The sequence below is a fragment of the Macrosteles quadrilineatus genome, unplaced genomic scaffold (genome assembly GCF_028750875.1).
Source record: "Macrosteles quadrilineatus isolate MER2022 unplaced genomic scaffold, UCM_ALF_1.0 Scaffold_1__1_contigs__length_201487025, whole genome shotgun sequence".
NCBI lineage: Eukaryota > Metazoa > Arthropoda > Insecta > Hemiptera > Cicadellidae > Macrosteles > Macrosteles quadrilineatus.
In genome coordinates this window covers 35,481,801-35,491,034 of record NW_026542594.1, presented here as the reverse complement: position 1 = coordinate 35,491,034, position 9,234 = coordinate 35,481,801, and the positions used below count along the sequence as shown (strand labels likewise).

The 9,234-nt window shown below is 34.9% G+C and overlaps 1 long non-coding RNA gene across 1 annotated transcript; it reads right to left on the bottom strand.

The window, feature by feature from the left end:
* Positions 1-355: 355 nt before the first annotated feature.
* LOC128982523 (uncharacterized) lies at positions 356-4,540 on the bottom strand. The gene is made up of 3 exons (XR_008489682.1): positions 4,318-4,540; positions 1,937-2,077; positions 356-787 (listed from the first exon to the last, which is right to left on the bottom strand). It is a non-coding gene; the product is annotated as an uncharacterized LOC128982523 (long non-coding RNA).
* Positions 4,541-9,234: the final 4,694 nt, after the last annotated feature.

Sequence of the window (9,234 nt, the reverse complement as noted above, 5' to 3'; positions counted from 1 at the left end):
GACCTTATAATCTATATTATAATACAGTTACCACTCACTCACTCATTGATCACTATTCCTCAAAAACTACCATGCATATGTACTCAGAACTTGGTGGCATGGAGGTTTCACTTAACCTCCATAATAGGTTTCACTTAATATGTACAAGAAGTAGCTTTGAGAGATTCCATCAGGGCTCTGGCTCACTGGCTTTAAAATTACAATGTTAACATATTTTTCTTTTGACAGAACTTTCGTTTAATTGTATTAGCTACCAAACCGCTGTTAGGAAAATTCTAAGCAAAACCAATGCAAAACAACTTTTTGTAGCAAAGAAAATTTTTCAATTCTGTTGTGAAGCCCAAGGGGAGGGGCAGCTAGAAACCTATAAATGATGCTATAACACTTTATTTAAATGTTGTATAGGATAACTGAGTTAGGTTAAAAATAATAAGCCTATTCTGCCAAGCTTGTGAGTGAAGGGTGAGAGCATTTAATTTTTAATAAGGCCTCATCAAATTACACCAGACCCTGCTTTAGAAAAGACATCTCAGTGATCAACAAAAAGTTTAAAAGTTCAAAACAGTTCTTCAAACATAGCCAAAATATCACTATTTGTGGGGGTATAAATAAAATGTAGCAAGTGACATTGGTTATAGTAAATTTATTTTATGAAAATATAAAGTATAAAACAAACTTGAAAATTAGAACATGAGTTAAATTAAGTGACATTTTACTTATACATTATTTACTGTCGCATAACCTCAGCCTGATGTTCCTATTCTGTGCACCAATAACTCCTCTTTTCCTGCAACAAAAAAAATCATAAAGTATCAACTAAGGGAGTATGTTTTATCTAATTTTTTTTAAATTTTTTCTGTACATGTAATCTGCTTGAGTTAAAAATTTCAGCATGGTTTTCCAGTTCACTAAGTAATTTTTTACTTGAATTGTTTTGACTGTGATTAAAGCTGAAACTGTGAGCAAACATTTATTAATATAGTTATTTGTGTGACAAAACGGCACGGAGACGGCTGGACACTAAATCAAGTAAATAGGGGGCCCGGGATCGCTGAGCCCAGGGGCCCATGATGGCTCTCTCCGGCCCTGATTATCATTGACATTATCAATAGTCTAAAAAATTGGGGAGCGAGCAGGTCTAGTGGTTAGAGCGCGGTCATTCCGGTTCCTGGGGTCCAGGGTTCAAATCCCGCCAAATCACCAATGGATTTTAACTAAGTGATAATGCCGTAACCCCTAGGTCTAGCCTGAAGTAATGTGAAAAACAATCCCGGGCTCCAGCCTAGCGTACGGGGACAAAAAGTCTAAAAAATTGTTGAAACACACAGCGAAATGTAGGTACATGTCAGCTACAGAGCTGCAAATTGTGTCATTCTGTTCACAAATGATACCAGCAAGTGGCGAGGAGCCTTGCTGCAGCGTACTTAAGCGAATTATGGATTTATACGCAGAAACTGGCTCTTACTTGAAAAACCACCCTTGTATGTTCCTTATACTAATAAACCAAATTAACAAACCCAAGACTTGTTATTAGAATTCTAAAACCCGTTGTTGCAACAGTTTAAACGAGTAGGTAGTTTTATCGAATTGGCCAGGGTAGAGTACTCGTCTGTCCTACAGTTATTCTAAAAGTTAGGCAAAATTTGCAATAACATTTTAACAAAGGCGAGGATGATATTGCTCTCCTCCTGGGCGTCTGCAGGATCTTTTGAGCGCTTCTAGAGCTCTGAACCTTAGATTAAATTAAAATAATTAATCAGTCAAAACCGTGAATCCTTCTCAGCACCCCGGGGAAGAAATTTTAGCGTGGCTGGTACTAGGGGTAGGCTGCTCAGTAAATACAATCTTATTCGCCCCTCATAATTTACGTCACATGCTTTTTACACTTTGGATCTTAGAAAAAATGTAAGGTAATGGGATATTTTAAGTAGGCTACCTATTGAGTTTTTCCATGCACGAAAACACTAAGAATGCTCTAGTTTTTAACCTTGGTGAACCCGTCATCGGCCACTGATGCCATGTCTTGTCATCACGGCCTGTGTCGAACTACAGGGAGTGTCGAACTATCGAGGTTCTACTGTAACAACAAAAGTAAACCTTATGAAATAAACAGTTCTATAACTAATATGCTCTACAAACCTTTTAGGTACTGGCCCAGAATTTGGCTTGTCACAGCCATGCACGGATGCAGTTTTTTTAATAGATAACGCCTCATAATAGATAACAATAACAAAAGAATTTGTTATGCAAATCTATATAAAGCTCAAATACCACTGACTCATTCATTCACTCACTCATCACGAAATCTCAGAAACCATAAGACCTAGGAACCTGAATCTTGGCAGGCATCATCCTTTTGGGTAGTAGACGATCACTAAGAAAGGATTTTACCCTCCGACCTCTGGGCTCCGCCCCAGTGGCTCTGGAGTTTCCCATGTTAACCTTATGAGAAATGGAATTAATGAATCTTAACAGCTGTTTCAATTAAACAAGTTGGTTCTGTTCTATGATGTTTAATAGCATTAAAGTTACAAGGATTACCAACAGGGTGCAGCACTATTATTTCTTTTACATTTATGACAACAGCTAATTTGCAACCAAAAGGTGAGTGAGCGTAGTGAACGAGCTCCAATCTAAAGGTGAGTGAGCGTAGCGAACAAACTTCAACCAGGACGTGATTGAGCCATGCGAACGAGATCATCTTGAAAGTTAAACGGGGCAAAGCCCGCGGGTTACAGCTAGTATTGGAAGAAAAATACAAAACAATCAGCTTTTAGAGAGAATATGCCATGTATTTGTATTTAACAAACTAGCTTTGACAATCTCACTTCTGTAGTAAAGTACAGAATAGACATAATTGGTCAGTGTGTGTTTTCAGGGGTGTACAGTGGGATTTACCAAATGAATCAAGTACAAAAAATTTAGTTTAGACTCGTTCAATGGTCTTGCCTCTCTGTTCAACCTGAAATTCTGGCTAAATTAAGCAAGATGGAAAAAGAAGTAGGCCTAAACCATAAGTCTGGCATTAATTTTTTTTTAAACAACTTTCTTCCAAGTGAATTTTTGTTTGACCAACAAACGAAAGTTTTAGTAAGTTTAACCTACTAACTTTCTTACTCTAAGGTTTTAATAATATTAAGTTATGATTTAGGCTATTAATATTTTTTATTTTAAATTACAAATCATCAATAAAATTTAAAAACTATAGGCCTACAAATGGTAAGGTTTATTTAAAGCAGAAAATTTCAGAATTTTTCCAAAATTGTTAATACCGGTACCGTAAGTTAAATTGCAGCACACAGACCAAGTTATTCATAATAATGTCTAAATTACAGTTCTAAATTCTGCAAATTTCGATGCAAAGCAAGATGGCAACTCATCTTGTAACGTTTGTTCAAACGGCAAGCCACTTGTTTTAAATCTGTGTTCGCTGAAGCTAATTAGTTAATTTGAAAAATAACACAGCAGCCTAGGTAACCTTGTTACAATAACTTTACAACTTACAGCATGGGCAATATACATCTTTAGTAACTTAAATAGGCACAAGTTACCAGGATATGATTTAAAGTTAACAGCTACATAAAACCAAAATGGCAGGTCTCCAGTCAAGTGACATTTTGTAGAAGGTTGTTTTAAATTAGTTCATTACGGTAGCCTACCTTTACTTAGTTTAATCAATGGGTATGGCGTACAAAACTTAAAATCTTTGAGAGATGCTAATCTTAACCCATCTAAATGTTTGCCGAAAAACCCTAGCATCAGGACATAGGACTAGGATAAGCCCTTAGACCTAGGCTACAGTACCAAGTCTATAACTTAAGACATAGGCCTAAGCTAAATTAAAATATTTTTCTATAGGCCTAGGTCTATTTATCCAATCCATCGAAAATCATTTCTTCATTCTTAAATGAAACTTCATAACTTCGGCCTATGATAACTTAAGACAATCTACGCTGATAAAAAACTGCATCATTAAGTTACATATTGGCTTGTGTGTTCACAATATTGTAGCCCACCGGATTTGGCAAAAATAAGTAACTAGGTATTGAACAATTCCAGATACAATATTCCAACGGATCACAATACTTTCTAGGCCAACTATAAAACAATTCACCAGTCATGAGGCCTAGGGCAAGCACAGGCCTAGAATTATTCTGGATCCTAGTCCAAATTTGGCAGTTTATTGTTGTAAGATAATTTTCAGAGCATTTGTAACTTGAGGTTCTAATGTCAGTATGATTAGCATTCTAACACACATATCTTATCATAAGAATGGAAAAAATATTATGAATACAATGAAAAGATTAGCTGACTCACCTTTATGTTTTGTTGGCTCACAAGCACTTTTGTTGCAGTTAGTCTTCTAAAATCGAACACTATGGAATTAACTATGAACAAAGAAATTGAAAATTGACAAAAACTAACTTCAATATGAATACTTTATGTCTAAAAACTCTGATATAGTAATAACGCGAGAAACAAACGTCGCAAAAAGACAAACTGACAAGACACACAAAGACAAAGACAAAGAGGTTAGGGTTAGGATTGTTTAGGGGTGGATCCTGGCGTCTGGCTGGCGCTTGGTCGAACTGCATCATGGGAATTCGCGCTGTTGTTTTGTTGACTCTGTTTCAGGGCGGAATCTATGAACTCAAAAAGGGCAGTATTTTGTTGTCCTTGAATCCAGCCACAATGTTCCTAATATTTGCAACCTTGAATTGTGAATGCAAATTGTAGGGAAAAGTTTACCTTGAATCAAGGGTCCTTGCTATCTGGGTGCAATGCTAAAATGCTATGGGAAGAGACTGTAGACTGTAGGTTAAAATGGTTACGAAGCATGAATCGATACATATTTCGATACATGCAATCGTTTATCTATATATTGCGAGTCCCATGCCTCACTTTAAGTTTAAGTTTCCTAAAATGATACACTCGCTTAGCTTAGTGAAGAGGTGTTAGGTTAATGAGACATAAGACTGCTTAAGGGTGTTACTCAACGTGTAATGAACAAAATTTAAATTTAGGAAAACAACAAAAGTTACAAAGTGTAACAACAGCAAAAGAAAACTTTGAAAAGGCAAAAATCAACAATAATAAGATAAATTAATTTACAACGTTAAATTACAAGAAAAGAAAATCAAATGAAAATATAAAAGAATTAGTTACTTTAGTTATATATTTAATTCTTTTTACATACTGTTTATTGTCCCAGAAGCACACACACCGATACACGCACTCCCAAACTCCTGATCTTCTTTCTCCGGTGGCCCGTGGTGATCTCGATTCTCCTCTCCAGGTCCTCCAGCTCCGAGACTCTTGACCCCTCCATCTTCTTCATTAGCCCTTCTCATTGGCTGATTACCGATAGAGTGTGTGGCTTATAGGTTAACGATGTTTCTTGGAAGTCAGCCCTACCGGTCATCGCCTAGCTCACATCAGCTGGGAAAGGAATTTGTAAATCGATGCACGCTACACCTAACATTCCGTAGAGAGATTATATTGACAACTTGATGTAACTGATAAGGCTGAGACAACTAACTGACATCCCTCATGTCAAGGCCCAAGTAGCACACATCGTCGGCCCAACGTTGGGAAATAGTCGGCACGGTTGGGAAATGGTTGGCAGAAATTTTAACGATTTGCCAACGTTGGCCCAACGGAAACTGGTATTCGTTGGCCCTACAAAGGAAAGAATCGTTGGGCCTTCGTTGGGCATTCGTTGGGTTTAAGTATAAAACATTCTAAAACGATTTTAACAAATTGATTTATTTAAAAGTACATAAATGTTATGGCAGCAGAATATAAGACAAATATTGTAAAAATTTGGATCAATAAAGAATGTAGTCAGATGATGTTGTGATACTAGATACAGTGGGGAACACCTGCTTAACATATATAATAATTATTATAATTAATTTTTTTATATTCTTTAACTTATTTAAACAAGTTTTTAATAGTTATAGAGAAAAGATTAATTAATTATATAACAATCAATTATAACAGTAGCCTACTAATCTAATGGCAATTAAATAATCTATATTCAAATACTAGTATCCTCTCCAACTACCAGAAAAACAATTCAACTACTTGAGGCCTAAACAGATTAACAGAATCATATTAGGTATACTGTAGCATCAAAAATATTTTAAGTATTAATTGTGACCATTGCACTGTAGCTCGAGCTCTCGTTGTTCATCAAGGCATCCAGTGGGAGATGTTGGATAGTAGATATAATACCAGAATATGACCTCACTTTCGGCGTTTTAGAGGCACTTTTAGGGCACTTTTTATAGGGGAAAAATGAGAAAAAAATGGAAGAGCTATTTTTGGCCACTTTTTTAAAGATCCAGCTCTCGACCTATACACCCCTATATAAATTTTCTACTTTTTTAATACTGAAAAACACGTCTGGAATATGGCTCATTTTTTTGGCCACTTTTTTAAAGACCCGGCTCTCGGCACGCGAACTCGGGCGCGCTCCCTTGGACATCCTTAGTGGAAATCCATGAGTTCTGGCTACTTGGGAACCCAAGCCATTTGACATACAACGAATCACCCTTTCTCCTAATTATCTTCTCTACCAAATACATGTCCTTATACTTTGTCTTTAACAACTCCTCTGTATAGAAGCCTCCCCTGATTATATTGCCATTTTCATCTTTCAAGATCTAAGTCACAGGCTTTGTATTCTTAACTTCTGCTATTGTAAATAGTTCCCCTGTCCAATTTGGAGTATAACCTTTACTAAAAACATGTTTATACTTGGAAATCCTTACGCTATCACCTACCTTATATCTTGGCTTTTTAACTTGCTCTACTTTAGAAGTCAACCTCTCATGCACATATTTACTATTCTTAACATTCACTTGGTTAGGCTTCATTCCTATAGATCTATGCACCTTATTATTATATTTTCGAATTAACTTTGGAAGTAAATCCAACCATTTATAACTCCCCTGAGCACTAAATTCCCTATATAACCAATTCTTTAAAGTTCTCTGAAACCTCTCCACAATTGCAGCCTTAGTTGTAGAAAATGTGTGATAGTGATTAATATTTAATTTTTTCATTAGTTTGTTAAAATATTGATTAAAAAATTCTTTTCCATTGTCAGATTGAATGTTTTTAACCCCCTTTGGTAGAATGGTTTTAATGGCTTCTGTAACCACTAACCCTGTCTTATTCTTTAGTGGAGCAGCATAAGCTTTTTTAGAAAATGTATCTATTAAAGTTAAAATATATTTATTGCCAGAATTTTCTCTAGCATAGTTTTGCATATCAATTAAATCTATTTGTACGGTTTCATTTATACCTAATACTTTGAAAGACCTTCTTATGAAATTCTTTCTTGCAGGTTTATGAAGTTCGTATGCAATTTCATTCATTTTTTATAACATCATCCTTTCCTGTAACTCTAAATACATCACCATTAGCCCCAATCAATAGATTATCTTCCATTCTTTTAAATACATAGTTTTCTGGTATATATGGTCTATTATCTATATACTTAAATCCACTCAAAGATGTGGGGTCAGCAACTAATAAATCAGGATTGTATTCCATCAAATTAAAATTTTTTTCTCCATACACAAATTTCGATCCATCATAACGCATAGCTTGTGACATTAGACAAATATCATCCAAATGTTTCCCCTCTGGTAGATTTCTTATAAATTGATTTTTGGCATCCCAACAATATAGTTTTTTATTATAAGTTATAGTCTGTTCTTTTGTAACACAGTCAGTGTCATCAATGGCAGGTTTAACACGTACTAACCTTTTATTATTAAAATTCCAATAGCCTGCTTCCATTTTTGGAACTTGTGAAACATTCACAGCATCTTTACTATCTGTACCTTCCATCAAATTACTAATTTTCTGTTTCTTTGCATTCCAAACACCATTCTCTGATTCTAAAAATTCATAATTATTATCGTCTTGTATAAATTTACCATCTTCTTTTCGTATTAAAGTCTGTTGTAAAGTGGGCACATCATCTAAACTTTCACCCTTTTCTACATTAGTAATTTTCCGTTTCTTAGCATTCCAAACACCATTCTCTGATTCTAAAAATTCATAATTATTATTGTCTTGTACAAATGTACCATATTTTTTTCGTATTAAAGTCTGTTGTAAAGTGGGCACATCATCTAAACTTTCACCCTTTCCCACATTAGTAATTTTCTGTTTTTTAGCATTCCAATTTTTATTCTTAGATTCTAAAAACTCATATTTAGTTTTACCTTGTAAAAAAACATCACCTTTTCTAGTTAATGTCTGTCCCAAAGTTGATACATCATCTACAAACTCCCCATCTTTAACATTACCAATTTTACGGTTTAAACCATTCCAACTATCGTCTTGTAAATTTAAAGTAGGTTCACTACTAGCCCTGGGTTCTGCAGGCTTATTATATGGATTATATAAACGATAAAATTTATCTATAAACATATTTTTATTTAATAAATAATTCCACTTTCTCTTAATTCCTCAATAATGGAATCTATTTCATTATCCACTCCTGAGTTACCGGCTTGGCGACTTAGCCAAAGAAGTCTTAACCTATCTACAAGCTCATTAGGATCATCCCAATAAATATAGTCTATTTTATTACCAGTCACTTGTCTCAAACCTTCACCAACAGATTTAAAAAGAGGTTTAATTATATTAAGATATTTAGTATGTCTATTACTTGAAATTGGTGCACCATCTTTGTAACTCTTTAAATGCCCATTTGTAGCTTCCAAAATTTCTTTATAATTTTGCAAATCAGCCGGAGTATAATCCTCAGGTTCTTTTAAAGTTAACAATTGCCACAAACCTTTTGTCCCCTTGTAGGTTTTATTTGCAATTGTAACATCATCATTGGCAATGTCAACTTCCTTATTTCCAATAAAAAATTTATTTGCTTCTCGTCTAATACCATATGTAGTGTCTGTCATACTACTTTTACTGAGGTAATTTCCTAAATAGTCTGATGCTAAAAGACCAAAATCTAATTTCTGTGGAGTAGATTGTTGTAATGGTTGCAATCTTGGTATTATTGGTATTCTAGATGGAGTCATTGGGAGAATCTCCATTCGAGGCCTCTCTGTTTTGGAGATTTTTTTTAATTCTTGTAATGGCTCTATTAAAGGTTGGAATGTTTGAAACCTCTCTTCAGCCTCTAGAAACTTGCCACGTTTTAAAGCTCTATATTTCTCTTGTATTTGATTTGCAGAGTCAACCAATTCT